Consider the following 19,454-nt stretch of genomic DNA (forward strand, 5'->3'; position numbering starts at 1 on the left):
TCAAGGGAATCTATGTTATTAGAAGCGAAAACTGTGGAGGATTTTCCCAGCCTGATCCACCTGGGGAAACAGGAAAGACCCAGCTTCAGCCCTCCCTAGCCTTCCATGTAGGAGGAGGGAAACACACACCCCCAACCCCTTCCAGCTACCCGATCACCCAAGGAGATGAAAAAAACTCAGAAGCATGTGTGCGGTTCACATTTCAGAGACACAGGCTCACTAAAAAGACTGAGATCTAATCTTAGGACTATAGAAGCGTCCCACCCCAACACTGTACCGTCACGTTACTCAAGGACTATTTGTTAGTTTCTTTTACCCAGGACATCATGTGCAGCTATCAAGAAAAAGACTATAAGGCATGCTAAAAGGCAAAAAACACAATATGAAGAGACAGAGCAAGCACCAGAACCAGACTCAGATATGGCAAGAGTACTGGAATTATCAGACCAGGAATTTAAAACAGAATTTAAAATATACTAAAAGTGCTAATGGATAAGGTAGACAGCATGCAAGAACAGACAGGCAATGTGAGCAGAGAGGTGGACATTCTAAGGAAGAAGGAAAAAGCAATGACAAAAATCAAAAACACCGTAACAGAAATGACAAACGCCTTGCTGGGCTCAGCAGCAGACTGGACACGGCTAAGGGGAAAGTCACTTGAGGCTATTTCAGGAGAAAGTTCTGAAACTGAAAAGCAAAGAGGGAAAAAAAAACCAGAACAGAATATCCAAGAACTGTAGGACACCTACGAAAAGTATAACCTACATGTAATGAAAATACCAGAAGGAAAAGAAAAAGAAACAGAAGAAATATTTGAAGCAATAATTACTGAGATTTTTTACCCTAAAATTAATGACATTAAACCACAGATCCAGAAAGCTCAGAGAACACCAAGTAAGATAAATGCAAAAACAAACAAACAAAAAAGACACTTAGGCGCGTTATATTCAAACTACAGAAAATCGAAGATTAAAAAAAAAATGTCAAAAGAAGGCAGGGTTTAAAAATACCTCACCTTTAGAAGGGCAAAGATAATAATTATATTTGACTTCTCTCAGCAGAAACCATGCAAGCAAGAAAGAGGATGAAGTAAAATATTTAAAGTATTGAAAGAAAAAAATGACCAACCTAGAATTCTATATTCTGTGAAATTATCCATCAAAAGTAAAGAAGAAATAAAGACTTCTTCAGACAAACAGAAATTGAGGAAATTTGTTTCTAGACCTGCCTTGAAATAAACATTAGAAGAAGTTCATCAGAGAATAGGAAAACGAATAGGTCAAAAACCTGCATCAACATAGAGAAAGGAAGAGCACTGGAGAAGAAATTAGTAAAGGTAAAATAAAAACTTTAATTTTTCTTATTCTTAGTTGATCTAACAGATAACAGTTTGTTCAAAATAATAACAGCAACAATGCATTCAATTGTGTATGCTTGTGTGTGTGTGTATGTATGTATGTATTTATGCTCATATATAAGCAAATTGAATGGCAGCTATGGTACAAGGGATGAATGGGACTGTAATTAGGATTATTTTGTTATTATAAGGTACTTATAGTACCTGTGAAGACATACAATGTTATTTGAAAGTGGACTTGGATTAATGGTTAATGTATATTTCAAACTTAGGGCTACTACTGAAAGAAGTTTAAAAAAAAAAGTATAACTGATATGCTAAGAAGGGAGAGAAAACAGAATCATAAAATGCTCAATTAAAACCACAAAAGACAGGAAAGGAGTGGAAGAAAAAAATAGGAACAAAGACAAGGGCAACAAATAGAAAACAGTAACAAAGGTGGTAGATATTAATCTAACCATGTCAATAATCACTTTAAATGTCAGTGGTTTAAAAATATCAGTTAAAAGACAGAGGTTGTCACAGTGGATCAAAAAAAAAAAAGACCCAGCTATAGATTGTCTATAAGAAACCCACTTTGAGCATAAAGACACATATAGATTAAAAGTAAATGAATAAAGGAAGGTACATCATCCTAACACTATTCACAAGAAAGTGGGAGTAGCTATACTAATTTCAGACAGACCAGACTTCAGAGAAAGGAAAGTAACCAGGGATGAAGAGGAGCATTACATAATGATACAGGGGTCAGTCTTCCAACAAGATATAACAGTCCTTAATGTGAATGAACCTACCTACAGAATGTCAAAAATGTGTGACAAAAACCGATATACTTTACCGTATGATCAAGCGACTACACTCCTTGGTATTTACTAAACAACTTATATACACACATAAACCTGCATATGAATGTTTATAGCAGCCTTATTCATAATTGCCAAAACTTGGAAGCAACTAAGAAGTCTTTCAGTAGGTGAATGGTCACATAATCTGTGGTACATCCAGACACTGGAATATTATACAGCAGTGAAAAATGAATGAGTTATCAAGCCATGAAAACACATAGGGCAAACTTAAATGCATATTACTAAGTGACAAAAGTCAATCTGAAAAGTCTACAGATTGTCTGATTCCAACTATACGACATCCTGGAAAAGGCAAAACTATGAAGACAGTAAAAAGATCAGTGGTGGTAAGGAAGGAAGGAGGAAGAGGTGGAACACAGAGGATTTTTAGGGCAGTGAGGCTATTCCGTGTGATACTACAATGATGGATCTATGTCATTACAAATTTGTCAAAACTCATAGAATGTACAACACCATGAGTAAACTCATGTAAACCATGGACTGTGGGTGATAATGACACGTCACGTAGGTTCACTGATAGTGGGGGAAGCTGTGTGTATGAGGGGGCAGGGGGTGAGTGGGAAATCTCTGCACCTTTTGCTTAATTTTGCTGTGAACCTATTACTGTTCTTTAAAAAACCTAATTTTTAAAGTATGTCTAATTTTTTTTAAGTGCAACTATCATAAACCTAGGAGTTGCAATTCTTAGCATTTATCCCAGACAAATAAAGACATGTCAGAAAAAAACCTGTGCACAAATGTATATAGCCGGGTTTTTCATTTTAGCCCAAAACTTAAAACAGCCTAGATGCTGAAACAAACTGTGGCACAGCCATACTACGGAATACGACTCAGCAATAAAGAGGAACAAACTGTTGACTAGTGGTTGCCGGGGGTGGGGGGTGGTTAAGGAGTGGGTGAGAGTGTGAGGAAAGTCACTGTCAAAGGGCAGCACGAGGATACTCGATAATGACAGACATGTTCTGTTATCACCATCAGTATCTTGGTCGTGACACTGTAGCATAGTTTTGCAAGATGTCACCACTGGGGAAACTGAGTAAAGGGCACGTGGGCTCTCTCTGTATGATTTCTTACAACTGCCTGAAATCTAAGTCATCTCAAAATAGAAATTTTAATTACAAAAATAAAAGGAGAGCTGGAGAGATCCAGAAATGGAATGAGGTGCATCCACCCCGAAGTCACGGTGGTGGAGGATGCAGAACACCCGCTGTCAGAGCCGCCTTGACTTTGTCCAAAGAACCACGTGAAGCCAGTTCTCCCTCAGGAACTGTGAGGGGCATTGGGCTGAAGGAAGAAGGTACAAACAATTGCTTTCAAAGGAGCCAGACAAAGAATAAGCTCTACATCAGACCAGAGCAAGGGACGACATCCGTGGGCTCAAAACACCCATGTTCCCAAGTCGCTCATTCAAGCTCAGCCTTGAAGGATGGGCATAGGCTTGGGAGGGCGGGGTTGGGGTGAGGTAGGCTGACACTCACAGAACCGTGGATCAAAGAGTGGCTTCCTTGTGACATGTCCTGCCTGATCCCAGTTGTCCCTGGGTTCCAACTAGTTCTGAAACGCTTCCTTAAATTATCGGAGATACTTCAGGGGCCCCCATGCATTCCCACTTTTTACCCTAAGTTAGCTCAAGATCAGGTTTTGTCCCTTGTAAATTATAAATTAATAAATTAATTTAAAAAAAAACAAAGCACTGCCCAAATACCAAGGCTTGGGCTCTTGCAGTTTAAATACCATTAATTAAACAGTTGTTACCTAAGAACAAACGATCCAGTCTCCAGGGGCCCTAAAATCACAGGAGCAGCTTCAACGCAGGCAGGCAGGCAGGCGGGGCGATGACAACAGCAGTAACCTCTAACTGGGGGGTGCGGGAGGATCGCTTCCTCTCTGTGTGATTTCATCCTCTGTAACGCGGAGGTGAGAGCAGATAGAAGGTTCTTTGTCTACACCTTCCCTGACCTTCAAGAATCAGCTTAAATGCCAACAATCTACACAAAGTCTGCCCTTGATCATCTTCAGATAACTTCTTCCTCCTCTCAACCCCTAAACACTTTTTCTAAAACACTCCCACAGCTGTTATCTTGTGTTATAGTTACAGGAACATATTTGATACTCCCCATTAAAGCATAAATTCCTGAAGGACAAGGGTTTGCTTTACAGTTTGTTCATCCATAGTGTCTAGTACGACGCAGGGAAAGCAGACAGAGAGTATTTGCTGAAAGAATAAATCAAGGACAAAGTGAAACAATTTGCTCAAGAGGAGGAAGCCTGTTTAAAAGTAGAAACCATAACCTACACAGTGTAAGGGCACTGCATGGGTATAAGGTCTGGTGGGGGCTCGGCGCTTACCGTCTCCCATAATCACAAAGAAGGCTCTGTGGACAAGGATCACAGGAAAAGTGCAGTTGCACTGTTTGCTCTTGTTTTTTTATTTCTACCACTCCTAATTTCAAAGGAATGAAATTGAAGGTTGGGTGCAATAAAACCCCTATGCCCCAGGCACATAAAGATAAAGGTGAGAAATGGGAAATGCACAGAGGAAATGGGGGAGATAAGTTAACTGGAACCATAGGTGAAATAGGCACTGCAGTCAGGCTCCGAATTGAGTGCTAAGCTTCCTGGTAGCCAAGGCAAAAAGCAAAATGCAATAGTGTTCTTAGTTCTCAGTGTCAGAAACAAAGCTCATACCTGATATTGGGAAAAATCATCTCTTTTCAGGATTATTTCCTGCCTTTTGCAGGAATTAGGGGATCGTTCCTTTTAAAAGGCGGATTAATGACATTGTGGATAACATCTTCAATTGTCCCCTTCCCAAACCAGCACAGCTGTGGATGGGCCTCTAACCCAGGGAGGCTCAGCTCCTGGGGGAGGATTGGAAAGGGCTCTTGTAAAGAGCCAGCCCCCAGCTCACCCCTAAACCCCAAGCAGCTGCGTAATCAGCCAGTCACATCATTATTTAATGCTGTCTGATTGGGTGTAGGAAAAGCCTGCCTAAAACAGCGGTTTCCCATTTGGCATGAGGTTGGGCTGTTCTTTCTGACAAAAAAAAAAAAAAAAATTGCCATTGAATTAAGCTATTAAAACAGACCATGTCACCTGAGTGTAAAAAATAAAACCATGACAATAAACCATGCTAGTGGCAGAAGGGCATGTGCCAGATTCATCTAAAAGGTCATCAACTGTTTGCAAGTTAAAGAGAAGAGTGCTGCGAAGTGAGAGGTGAGAAGTGGGGGGCTGAGGAGACAAAAGCGACAGAAAGTCAGGGCTTCTTGAATGCGGGTGACCAGGTACCTGGGCTTTCAGTGTTCTATTCACTCTGCTTTTGTGTGTTTGAAAACTCCCGTTTAAAAAGAAAAAATGTTTCAACCTAGGAGCAGTTGCAGTTTATACTGCAAGAGTCTGGCTGTGGAAAGTGATTTGAACCCTGTAAAGCTCTCCCCGTGGTTACCCACTATTCACTCTGCTGCTGTGACTCAGCTCCACAAAGCCCCACGTGGCCTTCCGGAGTTCACTCAGAGGCCTGGTCCGGAGTCCTGGCTGAGGGCACCGGGTGGACTCCGAGTGTTCCTAAAAGCATCTCAAACAATGAGCTGTGGTTCCCAATCCAGTGGTGGGCCTTGGAGAGCTGGTCTCAGCTCCCTCGTTGGCTGCAATAAGAAACTCTGACCCTCAGTGGAGGTGGGGGGCACCAGGGGCTCTGACCCTCCCTGGAGTTGGGGAGGGAGAAAGTGGCGTTGGCCCCAGGCCTGGTGGGTCTAGGACGCGACGAAGGAAAGAGAAGGAGCAGGAACCGAGAACCGCAGGCACAACGTTCCTGTTCAGCCAAGACCTCTCCGCATGCAGACATGTGAGTTAGAAACTCGAGTTCAGAGGGGAGAGGGGTGGCCTCGCGAGGAGGAGCCAGGAGCTGCACAGATGCTGGAACGGAGGAGGGCCGACAGCAGGGCAGGAGGGGAACAGTTGTGACCGGGGAGTCAGGAGGTCCTTAGAGATGGGTGAACTCCCGGCAGCCTCCCTCCCGGGGCCAAATTTGTAAGAACCAGGGGATGCACCACGCCGAGTCTGGGGGCTCTGATGCAATCTCACGCCGCCCGGGTTAGCGCAAGTAAGGGGCCCGCGGACCACCAGAGCCGGGGCGGCTAGGAGGGAAGCGCGGGGCTGACCCCTCCGCACCCGCAGCCCCCGCTGCCAGGCAGCAGCCAGCTCGCCTTTGAAGAAGCAGAAGAGGAAAGTGCTTTGATTCTCCTGAAACAAACACTGTGCGAGTCCAGAGATAAGCCCAGCCCCGAGCTGGCGCGGGCTCCGCGGAGCAAGGGAAGTCGCACTTCATATTTCCACCACGAGGGCCCGGGAGCCGCGGCCCCTTCTCCTCCCAGGGAGACGTCAGGCGAGGGGGCTCTGCTCTGAGCCGGCGGCGGCGGGGCCCGATGCCAGGAAAAAGGGTCGGCGGCGGCGGCGGGGCCCGATGCCTCAGGGGGCGCCCCCTCCCGACCCCGGCGGCTGAGAACAGTGACCCTGCTGGGAGGAGGTCCTTTTCCCCCAAGAATCTGCCTGAGTCCCCCGCTGGGAGAGGCAGGAAGCGACACGCGGGGCTGGGGAGCCGCAGGACCCCGTAGGCGTCTCCGCGGGGTCGCAGGCCGCGCGCCCCCAACGCCCTCTAGTCACGGCTCCGCGCGCCCCGGGTGATGCCAAGACGGCCAGGCACTCGGCGTTCACGGTGCTTCCCACAGGTTATTTCAGTCCACCCAGCGAACCTGCTAGGCCGGTACTGTTATCGTCTCCAAGCACAGATAAGGAGCCAAGGTCACACGGAGTTCAGAGCAGACCGGCCTGGAACCTGGACGCTCCGGCTCCGGAGCCTCGGCGGACGCGGCCTCAGCTGCAGGGCTTCCCGAAGGCCCCGCACGCGCGCCCTGCAGGTGTGAGCCCCGTCCCCAGACGCTCACCTGAGCTCCGGGCGGCCTGCTGCCCTTGGAGGCCAGCCCTCCACGTGCCGGCGCGCGCCGCCGCCGCCGCGGGCTCCCCGGCCGCTTCCCGCCGCGCCTCGGCCAGCGCTCCCGCCCCAGCCCGCGGCGCGAAGCCTGTACGTGGCGCGTACACACGTAGACGTGCGCTGGGGCCCCTCTCACCAGAAAGGCCAACTGCGGGGCTTCCCTGGAAGAGAGAAGTGCGCCCCCTTTCCAGCCTGATAATTGTTTTTATTTTTCAGTCAGGTGGGCCTGGATAAGCCCGTGCCCCGTGACTACGCGGAGGAGCCCGAAGGAGCAGGGCTGGGGGACACACGGGGAGCGGAGGGGTCAGGATGGACACCCGCCGCGCCTCAGCGATGAGACAAGAGGGAAGAGCCCCAGCGCCAGGATATCACCGGCGATCGGCCCAGGGCGCCGGACCAAGGGCTGGCTGACGGGCGACCGCTTGCTAAGCTTACGCCCAGACTCAGGGCGACGGCTAAGAATTGCACGAAGCCTTCAGAACGCATCCATTCTCCCCGGAGGAAGTGCCACAGGGCAGCCCGTCTCTCAGGTTGCGACAATGGCCTAAGTAGCTATAACCTGTCTCTGGATGCAGCCACATGTAAAGCAGCTCTGGTGACCGAAAAGGAAGTTTGTCAGCCCTCCGCATGCCCCCTGTGCTGGGGAAACCGCGCTGAGCAGCCGTCGCAAGGATCGTGTCTGCTTCTCCGGATGCCTGGGGGAGCCGGAGTGTGCAGGGCTTGGTGACCTTCCCCTAAGTTATTTTCCCTGCATCTGTCCTTCCCCAGCTGCCTTCTAAATTCAACTTTACAAGTATATTTTACTCCAAAAGAGAGGACGGTAGTAACAGTGACTACGGTTGTCTTATACTGAATTCTTGCTAAGTGCTTGGTGGGTGTTCCCCTTAAACGGTCACGCGGCCCCCGTGAGTTAGGTCGTTTTGCAGACAGAGCCATGTCTGCCCAATGCTAGCTTCCTCACAGGCAGGCGCTGACCTGACCACCACAGTTCCTCTGCAGATTTTATCTCAGCACCGTCTGCACATATAGCAGACTTCCAATTATTTGTTCCATTGACCTAGATTCAATTAACAACACTGGGGCTAAGAGCATACCTCTCTACCCCAAGTTGCCAGTGAGAGCTTTTTTTCCTTATTAGCACATCATAAAAATAGCTAACATTCGTTGCTCTTGATAGGGGCCAAGTACTATGCCTGATGTTTTACCTTCATTATCTAATGTAACTGTCATAAAAACCTTATTATTATTTTCCGCATGGCAAAGCAAGCCCCAGAGGGTTAGCGGGGCACTTACAGAGGCAAAGCCAGGATCTGAGGGTGTACTCAAATCATGAGGCAAACAATCCCAGTCCAGGGCTGTGTGCTTTTTATCCCTAAGCTAATCCCCGAAACAAAACACATGAAAGATGAAATTCATGCAAGAAATAAATGGGGGAAAAAATCCCCATAATCCATGCCTACGCAGCCATATCCCCTTCACCATGCTGCCCACCTCTTTCTCACAACTTTCTGCTGCTGAATGTTTGACTCATATCCTCCCAAATGTTTTTCAGTGTGCATGTATGCATGCATGTTATGTACATACTTTTTTCAAAGTGGTACCAGACTTATTATAGTGATCTTCAATTTATTTATTTTTAACAATTCTAGACACCTTTCCGTATGAGTATGTGTCACTTATTATGTGCTGACTTGCATTCCCCCCAAAATTCATAGGGTGGGGTCCTAACTCCCTGGACCTCAGGATATGACTGTATTTGGAGATGGGACATTTAAAGATGTGATTAAGTTAAAATGAGGTCATTAGGGTCCTTCATCCAGCATGACTGCTGTCCTTATAGGAAGAGAAGAGGACACAGACAGGTACAGAGGGGAGACCTGTGAGGACACGGAGAAGACAGCTGCACGCCAAGGGGAGAAGAAGCCAACCCTGCTGACACCTTGAACTGTGAGCAGATTGCGTCGGGCACCCAGTCTGCGGTACCTGCCATGGCAGCCCCGGAAAACTCACGCACAGCTTTACCAAGGCACTCTGGGGCTGCCACGTAGAAATCCATTTGGTAAATGTACCACCAGGTGATGTAAATAGTTCTCTTTTTGTTGAGATCTAAGGCCCTCCTTCCTTGGTTTCTTTCTTTCTTCTTCCTTTCCAATTACACACAGTGCTTTAACGGGCACTCCTAGGTATATCCTTGCACATTTATGAGTGAGCATTCCCACAGGTTCGATTCATCGAAGAAGAGTTCTCATGTCAACTGAGAAGCGTGTTTTATAAGTCAGTGCATCCTGCCTGGGAGCTCTGAGTTTTGCAAGTATATGGTTTGTTAAATAATTCATTCCAGTTCTTTCTCTGCACTCAGTTGGCTTCCTGCTCTCGCTTCTTTGTGGCCGGTTTCATTTTTTTGGATTGCATTTGACCTTTTTCACAGAGAGGGAGCTAAAAAGAGAAAGAAACAGAGTCCAGCACATGCTTGACTCTGGGAAACGACAGAACCGCTCGGCCTCACGGAAGTCGAGGAGGCCGCTCTGTCTCCAGCTCCGGTTTGGGGCTGTTCATTGCTTGAGTTCCCTAAGCAACTCCTAAAATCTCAGAGACGGTACTCAGACCCAGGAGACGATGCAACCCTAGCGGTCAGTTCGGTTGTCATTGCCCGATCCCTCCAGGAGTCCCTGCAGGTGGGGAAAGGCGACAGTGACACAGTCAGAAGTCCCCGCCAACGGTTCCAGGGCTGAGTGCATTCACGCGGAGACTCAATTCTGGCACTAAGCACAGAAGTCTACATTTCTTCTCTCCTCTCCTCGTTTCTCTTTCTTAAGAAAAGCCAACACTATGTGATTTCAGAATGCTGGTCCCTGTTTAGAAACCAGACTCACCACGTCTCTGGCTCAGCATAAAGCCCCAGCTTTCCGGGTGGAAGCTCAAGGCCTGGTTCTTACCGCTCTTACCCAGCGCAAGCCCCTGCCCCCAGGCACAGCGCCTCTGCCCTGCTCTGCGTTAGGCCAGCTTCCTCGTGACCCACAAAGGGCCTCGGAACCCTGGCGGCTGCCTTTGCTCAGGCTAATTACACCATCTCTCCCTTCAACCACTAGATCTCAGAGTGCAGACCCCGTGTCTCATATTCCCTATCCCTGGATTCTAGTGAGAAAGTGATAAATATGGGAAAGGGGGAAAGAGAAGAGAAAGAACAAGGGAGGACGCAGGGCCACCTTCCACTCCATCCACACTCTGCCGTCTCCCATCTGTCTTCTCCAGCCTGCAAATTCGAGCCGTGCGGTCCTCGTCCACCTCAACTCCTCCTCCTCTCAGACACTTTCTAGACGACTCTGCACTGTTTATTTGTCTCCTAAGAATAAGCACAACCCTCTGAACTGGTCTGTAGGACCATTTCTTGGGCTTCTCTCTTACGTTCCACATCCAAGCACACACTGCGATCGATAGTTATCCAGACTGAACTGAAAACACTGTCCAAGAGTAAATCCGATCCCTTCTGACGCTTGAGGCAGCGAGTGAGGCGGGGACTTGGCTGTTGATCGTTTCTGTGAGATCAGAGGCCCAGGAGGAATGTTTCCAGCCCCAAATCCAACCGAGCTAGTTGTCATTTACCGATGTCAATTTTCTACTCTGCAAAATGGGAATAATAATAGAACTTCATTGTTCTGTTCGCCATCAAGTTTCTGAGTATAGACAGCATGTAACACATAAATACTTATGGGCTATAAGCACATACGAGGTATACAACATGTAAAGACTTAACAGCGCCCGGGCAGGATGTCGAAAACCCCCATTACTAGCAGCCTTAGTATTATCCCCCCTTCAGGAGGTACCAGGTTTCTCCCCTCAAGGCCCAGCATAAAGAGAATGCAGTGATGAGCGCTACCTGCTGGGTGGCACTGCGGAGTTCAAAACAGACTTTGGTGTCCAGGTATGGGTTGTAAGTACAGGGAAGAAATAGAAATATTTAGTATCACTTTCCTGGTCCCTGACGTCCAAAACTACTTTGGTTTTTTTTTTTATTTTTTGGGGGGTGGGGGTGGTAATTAGGTTTATTTATTTATTTTGATGGAGGCGCTAGGGACTGAACCCAGGACCTCTTGCGTGCTAAGCGGGCTCTCTACCACTAAGCTACACCGTCCCCCCCCCCCCACAGAAGTACTTTAAAAGTCAAGAAGGACAGGGGAAGCCCCAAAGACAGTAGTAAACCTATGCACTGAGATTTCTTGAATATGTATTCTCCTTCCGAAGGTTGCCTATGGGTGGACGCCTGCTTAAAGGTAGGCCTGCTTTGGGTGGGAAATTCCAAAAGGAGTAGAGAACATGGAAGTTTCCAAAGTATGAAGCCAAAAAGATACATCTTCTGTTTCAGGGGGAGTGACAGACAAAAGCTTTCGAAAATCACCATGGAGCTGAGATTTCCAATTTGTAGATTTGAGTCTTAGAGCTTAAAAGAGACCGTGTAATTAATGATCAAGTCCAATGCCTCATCTCAAAAGGAAATGGACACCAAGAGAGGACGAGTCATCTGCAGAAGACCACCCAGTGGTAGCAGAGCCTAGAAAGAAGCCACCACTGTCCCGGCCACGGGACAGTATGAATAGGTGACTTGCGAAGAAATAAGAGCAAAGTGACTAAGACATGGTGCCCTGGACTCACGGGAGCTGGGAGAGACTTTCCCAGTAAGCAGTTAGGTGTTTATCTAATTATCTCAAAGACAATCTATGTGTGCCAAACTTCCCCAGGATATTGAGGAGAAACTAGCAGAGGCCTGACCCTTGGGATCTTCGTTTAGACAGAGAGCGGGCAGCAGGGTTTACCCAGGTTGCTTTCAGGAAGGTTTTCTCGCCCGGAACAGTCCATAAACCTTCTCATTCAGAAGATCCTCGTTTTTCTCAGCCTGACTCCAATCCGTTTCCCAATCCAAAGCAGAGTGTGTTCCACATTAAAGCCACAGCCTCCTTTATGGGTAACATATGGAGTCGTAATATCTTCTAGCCCAGTGGTATTGTCCCTCGAGTTAGCAGAACTCCGTTAACATATGTTTCTGCTATTCCCATCCTGAGATACACATATTGAAATATATGATGCACAATGTATGGTTAATTGAAAGATACAGGGGGCATATTAAAAAATAAATCTGTTTATATGACCGATGTGAAACACATCTGAAATACCATACAGTTGCTTTCACGCTAATGTGCGTGGACTTTGTCTTTTCCTCTGATTGCTCTATCATTTTCCTTTCAAACCTCCCCCCGCCCCTATGTCTCTGTGTGTGTTTTCTTGGTGCCAAGCTAACCACACAATAGTAAGATCAGCGGTTGGGGATGTGATGCCAAGAACGCAGGCAGTCAGTAAGGAGGCGTGGAAGGAAGGAAGGAGAACAGGAGGAGAGAAAAGTCGCGGTCACCCCCCGCCTCCGTGTGCTGGCAGTTCTGGATTTCAGACACTTAATCTGGAGAGGAGATCAGGAAGAGCCACTGACCCCTCCCCTCGTTCCGCGGTCAGATCCAGGTGTCGAGGAGTGACCTAATTTATACTTCCTCCATAAAGCAAGAAAGTCATTGAGAGGGAAGACATTCATCTGCAGTTTCCTCTGACTCTCCTTTCATTGTCGTCCTCTGCGCACAGTCAGTCATCCAGACTGGCTCGCCCTTCGCCCTATGCATTTCTAGAATGTACGTCGTCTTCTCCGATCCACTCACACTGCCCTAGTCCAGGCTTCTGTGATCTTCAGTCTGGGTCACTGCAGGAGCCTCTTACTCGACCTTTCTGCCAGCAGTCTTTTCCTATCCCTGTCCATGCTGACTACAGAGTTGTGAGCAGATTAAAATCTGATCTGAGTTAAATACCTGATTTAAATCCTTCCGTGGCTCGCTACCGCCCACCAAAGCACAGACCCCTTTACACGGCACAGAAGGCCCTTCGCGATGAGGCCTGCGGCCCAGCCTTTAAGCCTCCTCCCCCACCACTGGGCCCCACGCGTCCTGCAGTCCAGCCACACCAAGTGTTCCCAGTCCCTGATGTGCCCACGCCATTGCCCGTGCTGGCCCCACCGCGAGGAATGCCTTCCCTCCTTTGCTACCAATGAGTTCTGTTCATTCTTTAAGACCTACTTCAGCTCCACATCGTTTCTTCCAAGATCCGCTGGAAGGTATCACTGAAACTGCCGTTTCTACAGCCCCGATTACAGGCCCTCCCACACTCCGCACAGCCGTTTGCCTGTGCCGCCAATAAAACGTGAGCCTGTTGAACAAAAGGGCTCATCCTGTAACTCATTCGATAACTGTGCGGTTTGAGCCCTGGCTCTGCCACTTACAAGTTGGGAGGACCCAAACGAGGTCCTTGGCATCTTGGACCTCAGCTTCCTTATACGCAGAAGGGCACAGTAATTTAATATAGTCCATAATGTTGTCATGAAGAGTAAATACCCCAGTACAAGGAAAGCCCCAGGCATAACGTTCACATAATTAACGCTAAGTGGTGGCTATTGTCATGTCATTACTGTGTGCCAAGCACTTCCTAAATGCAAGTGCCCTCGAGGGCCTCAGAGTATCAATGAAGAGACACACAAGCCATTAACGCAACGTCAGAAGGACACTGAGGGCGCCGGGAGAGCACAAAACGGGTCAACTGCTGTCCAGACTGAAAGTCGTTCCTGGAGGAAGGTCTGAAGGGGGACGGATCTGGGACCAGAGAGGACGGGAAGAGGCGACAAGCGTCCCCCAGGTGAGACGTGACGCTGGTCTGCACTAAGGCAATCGCAGTCGAAAGGGACAGAGGGGACCATTTTAAAGACATTTGGGAGGTGGGATCGAGTTGTGTAACCATGATGAGATGTGGGGTCCCTGCCCGCGGGCGTCTGGGTGGCACAGGTCCGGGAAGGGTTCAGGAGGCAGACTCAGACGCCGTTCCCGTGCTGGTTTTAACTGAGGCAGCGGGACAGCCTGTGCCCCCCACCCCCCACCCCGGGAAAGCCAGGGGGCTGCCTGGAGCGCCGGCGTTGAAGGCTGAAGGGGGAAGAGGAGCTCTTGAGGACACTGAGCGGGAACAGCCAGACAGAGAAGGGGACCCAGGCAAAGGAAGTGGAGAGAGGAATATTCTGGACCGTCTCAGTGCCTGATACCTGGTAGATGTGCAGATACTTGTGGAATAAATGACGTGAGTCACTGGATTTAAACGACCCACTTAGAACTGAAGACGTAGGAGAGGCCTTTCACAGGAACAGGCGCACATCCATCATTTTACCCTGATGTAGTCTCCGGGGTTTTGAAGATTACAGAGAAGGGACCTTGGACTTCATGGAAGAGCAGGGGACCTACAGGGAAAGAGCTGGCTGAGCTCCAGTGCACGGATGAACGAGCATGTTCGTGTCCTCCAGTCATCGAAGCAAGAGCCAGGGAAACCGAGCCATCCCACAGCTTCACTGCTAGGGGGACCCCTGGCCCTGGAAGCCTCCAGACATCACCCAGTGTGAGAGCCACACGGAAACACAGACAGAAATGGGACAAGTCAAAGGCACCAGGAGGAAACGACCTGGGAATGAAAGTGATAGTGAGACCCTTGATTGAATCCTATACACGGCACTCTGGGAACAACCTGGGAAATCTGGACGTGGACTGGGTGTCTGACGCTGTCGTGGGGCTGTCCGTTTTCCTAGCTATGATAATAATGCCATGATTATGTAGAAAACTGTCTTTACTCTTAGAAAAAGCACATGAAGTATTTAGGAGGGAAGGGTCAGGATGCAACTTCCAAATGGTTGGCCAACAAATGTCTCTCCATGAAAGAGATGAAGAAAACACAGAAAAGTAATAATTACACATTCTAAGCAAAGGATTACTCTAGTCGTTCCAGTTTTGTATGCCTGAAATATTTCATAATAAAAATTTGGGAAAGGATTGAGAAATTTATTCTTCAAAATCTTGGAGTTTCATCTCCCAGAAACAGTTCTGCAATGTCCAGGAAGCAGGAACCACATCGACTCCAGAGCGCCAGGAAAAAGGCAGTAGGCGGAGCCCCAGAAGAGTACGGAGATAACACATTTCTTTTTTTTTTTTTTTTAATGTCAGGGACACACCTAGGAGAATAACCTTAACCCGCTTATATTTCAACACAAACTGGGAAATAATGACTCTGAAAATTCTTTGAGAATTCTTGAGCCTCTGTAACCTACTCCGGTTTAGAGTAATAACTAACTAGCATTTAACTGAGTGATCTCTGCATCCCAGGCACCGTGCTGAACACATCAGCCGCGGAACTCACACGGAAACTGTAGGAGTAAGTACTGTAATTTCCTCTTTTGAAGTTAAACCAACTGAAGCTGTGTCCCCCGGTCAAAAACCCCCGCTCCTGTCTGGCCGCCCTTTCTACAGAGACCTCCCTAACTCTGGTCCCCAAAACCTTCCTCCCCTCGCCTTTCCGGGCCAAACCCAAGAGTCCCCATCTGGGGTGCTACGCTAGCTCTTGGGAGTTCCCCAACGCCCTGCCCACACCTTTGTAAACTGTTCTTCAGTCGATTCTCTCCTCAAATTATCCCTCGTTGAGTGTGTATCTATTTCCTGCTGGAGCTAGAGGGAGAAAAAGGCACTGCAGACAGGTGAGTCCTACCCAACAGGGAAGTGGGTCAGGAAGCAACCCTGGCTGGTGGGCGAGGGAGGCCATAAAAAAGGCACATTGGGAAAATTCAAGGCGGTAAAACCACTTTGGAGAACAGCTTGGAAATAGCTCATAATGAAGCTGAAGACACACCTACCCTATGGTCCAGAAATTCCACCTCTAAAGTCTCTCGGACAATGCACGCTCTTCTTCACGGCAGAATTGTTTGTATTAGCAAGATTCTGATCCAACCTAAACGTCCGTCCGTCGTGTCTAAATGATGAAATGATATACCAGACTGAAGAACAGGCGAGCCAGAATGACGTGTACGGCGCGAGGGACTCCTACAGACAGACCGTTAAGCAAAGAAAGTAAAAGGCAGAAGGACACCTGTCCATGCCGGTACGTGCAGGTGCTACGCTCCAGGTACCACTGAAAAGCAGGCCAAGCAAACTAGACCTTGTTTAGGGACACAGGCAATACTCAGGGTAAAGGAATGGCTGGGGACGATAAATACCAAATTCAAGGTGATGGTCCCTGCTCCCAGCAGAGGAGGGAGTGGCGTGGAGGGGGAGGTCTCAGCTCCACGGTGACGTGATGGTGATGGTGACATGACGGTGACAGTGACGTGATGGTGACAATGATGTTTCACTTCCTACACTGGGGGACTAGCACCTATGCTCTATTTTATTACTCTTTGTTCCTTGTGTATGTCAAGTATTTATTTTAAGGAAAGAAACAGGGAGGGGGGAAGCTTCCCGAGGTTTCCAGGGAAAATAAAGAACTGTGGGGGTGCGGACTCCCTTGCCAGACTTACTCACTCCTCGCCATCCTTCTCTGCTCCTTTGACACACAGAAGAGCTCGAACCACCTGAGGCTTCTGGGGCCTCTCCCAGCTCTAGGTTCATTTGGTGGTTCCAAGGGCCAAATGCCAGCCCTAAAAACCTCGGCAGAGGCTCCCCTGGGAAATATACCAGGAAAGCAATCAATAGCATAAGTTTCCTATGAGGGGAGATTATAGGACCAGCCTCTTTTTATTGCACTTCGCTTTTTTATGCATTGCAGATATTGCATGGGGTTTTTTTTTGTTTTTTGCAAATTGAAATTTTGTGGCAACCTTGCATCGAGCAAGTCTATCGGCACCATTTTTCCAACCACATTTGGTCATTTCATGTCTCTGGGTCACATTTCAGTTATTCTCATGATATTTTAAATTTTCTTCATTATTATTACGTTTGGTATGGTGATCTGTGGTAAGTGATCTTTGATGTTACTATTAGAAAGAGATTATTCCTCTCTGAAGGCTCAGATTTACGGTTAGCATTTTTTAGCAATACAGTATTTTTTTAATTAAGGTATATGCTTTTTTTAGACATAATGCTATAGACTAAAGAATAGAGTGAACAGGACTTCTACACGCACTGGGAAAACAAAACCTTGGTGCAGTTCTATCATGATCTTCGGAACCTGCACTATCTCCCAGGTCTGCCTGTGCAGGAATCAGGGCCAGCCTGAGTTCTGTTAAGAGGTCCTTTAGAAACCACAAAACACTGCTTCGAGAAAATGCTCTCAAGTGATTCCAAGAAATCTTTCAGGGCAAAAGAAAGGAACAGGCCGTGTCTCCTTGCCTCACCAAGAGGCTGGCACGGCCTCCTGAAGCACAGGGGGTAGGGGAGAGCCTCATCCCGGGAAACCTCCTTCCTGGAAACACTCCCCGACTGTTGACTGGGCCGGGCCCTGCGCTGGGGGTGAGCAAGGGCTGCCTGGGCCGGGGCCCCTCGCACTGCGGACCCAGGCCCAGGAGGGTCCTCGAAGAGGTCGTGTCGTCCTCCTGAGTCCACTTCCTTAGGCCTCCCAGCGGCTCTCTCCTCAATGCCGTCACCACCACCACCACGTCGGGACTCTCTGCCGGATGAATCACGGAGGAGCTGACGGGTCCTCTCTGCTGAGCCCAGAATATCAGCTCGTGCGACCAGAAGTCCCAGACAACGTGTACTGCCTAGGACAGTGGCCCACATGGAGGCCGGGGAGAGGGCTGGGGCGAGGGGACCACTTGTCACAGCTCAGGGACGCGGCTGAAAACCTCATCAGCCTCCAAGCATCTGCCCCAGCGATATTTTCACCATGTTCCCAAATCCAGTTTTTCAGGAGATTCCCTTCTTTCTCCCTCTCCCTCTATCCTGCCCTTTCTGCCAGAATCACTTTCCTTCGGAGACAAATAGTTCTGTTTCTTCCTTGGAATGCCTCTGGAAGCCAGGAACTGTTATCTCCCTGGACAGCGTTCTGGCCAGTGCTCGGAATGTGAGTTATATTGCTGACCACAAGTGCGGGAGAAGGAATAGCGTGAGGCCTTCCCAGCCGAGGGCAGGGGCAGGGCTGGTGCGGCTGGGAGGGGAGGGGGTGCTTCCGGCGCAGCGCAGGGCCTCCTCCCGCGGGGCCCCCACGACGGGGCGAGGAGGGTCTCCCCCGCCAGGGCCCCGGGACACATGCAGTGAGGAGGCCACTGCAGTCCCCTCTGGGCTGCGTGGGCTGGTGGGTGAGGGTGGCTTCTGGGGAGGCTGGAGGGAGACGCTGGGTTCTTCTGGGCTCTGCTGCGTGGATTGCGGGCTTCAGGCCTGACTCACCCAGCAGGGCTGGGCACAAGCCAAGGGGCCACGGAAAGACTCTGGGGTCACACACGCAGCTGTTGGCCCTGCAAGCTCAGCCTGCTGGGGGCCAGCCAGGGCTCGCCAGGCAGGCGGAGCGTGGCCTAGGGAGTCAAGACCTTTATGCAATTATAGAGGCTTTTTTCTCTCCTGAGCAAGAAGACATTCTTCTCCCGAGGACTAATTACAAAGCAAATTGTCCCTGCCTCTCTTCAAAGGCCAGGGGGGGTAAGAAACTGCTCCTTCCTTCTCCAGAGAGCTTAAAAGTACAGGCGGGTTTGTCTGCTTTAGATGAGTTGGTGTCAGCTGCTACCCTGGTACCTTGCCTGGGCACAGAGCTCCAGTTTCTAGGGTCACAGATTAAAAATGCTCCGAGCACCCCCATCACTCAGGAAATTACAAGTGTTTTAGAAGTCCTGTGTCAGGAGCCAGGGGACAAAGACCAATATATGTTCCTTATTGTGTCGCAGCCGATAAACGAGGAAGGCAGGAGGGCTGGGTCCCACCCTGCAGGCAGTGGGGGGCTCGGGACCCTCCCTGTGTACCCCCTCTGCTCACCTGTATCCTTTATCATGACCATTATGATACACTAGGGAACATGAGCAAATGTTTCCCTGAGTTTTGTGAGCCGTTCCATCAGATTATCAAACTTGAGAGGGAACTGTGGGAACCCTCACTTTGTAGCCAAGTCAGTCAGAAGTGGGGGAACCCTGCCCTGGGGACCCCTTGCTTGTGACTGGTGTCGGAAGTGCGGGCAGTCTTGCGGGACTGAGCCCTTAAGCGGTGGAGTCTGATGCTAACTCCAGGCAGTTAGTGTCAGAAGTGAATTAAATTACAGGACACCCAGTTGGTGTCCGGAGAGTTGGAGAATGGGTTGGCGACGTGGGGGAAAGCATGAATTTGGTGTCAAAAGTATTGTAGACAAAGAAATAGTTTTCCTTTTCCCCCAGACCATGGGAACTTTTCCTTACAAAGGTTTTACTGGCAATTGCTACAATGGA

At 48.9% G+C, this 19,454-nt stretch overlaps 1 long non-coding RNA gene across 1 annotated transcript; it reads left to right on the forward strand.

The window, feature by feature from the left end:
* The first annotated feature begins 5,749 nt into the window (after window positions 1-5,749).
* Window positions 5,750-8,874, forward strand: LOC116661205. Its single transcript, XR_004317023.1, has 2 exons — window positions 5,750-6,070; window positions 7,433-8,874. It is a non-coding gene; the product is annotated as an uncharacterized LOC116661205 (long non-coding RNA).
* The last annotated feature ends 10,580 nt before the right edge of the window (window positions 8,875-19,454 follow it).

This window comes from Camelus ferus, chromosome 33 (genome assembly GCF_009834535.1).
Source record: "Camelus ferus isolate YT-003-E chromosome 33, BCGSAC_Cfer_1.0, whole genome shotgun sequence".
In the NCBI taxonomy this organism is placed as follows: domain Eukaryota; kingdom Metazoa; phylum Chordata; class Mammalia; order Artiodactyla; family Camelidae; genus Camelus; species Camelus ferus.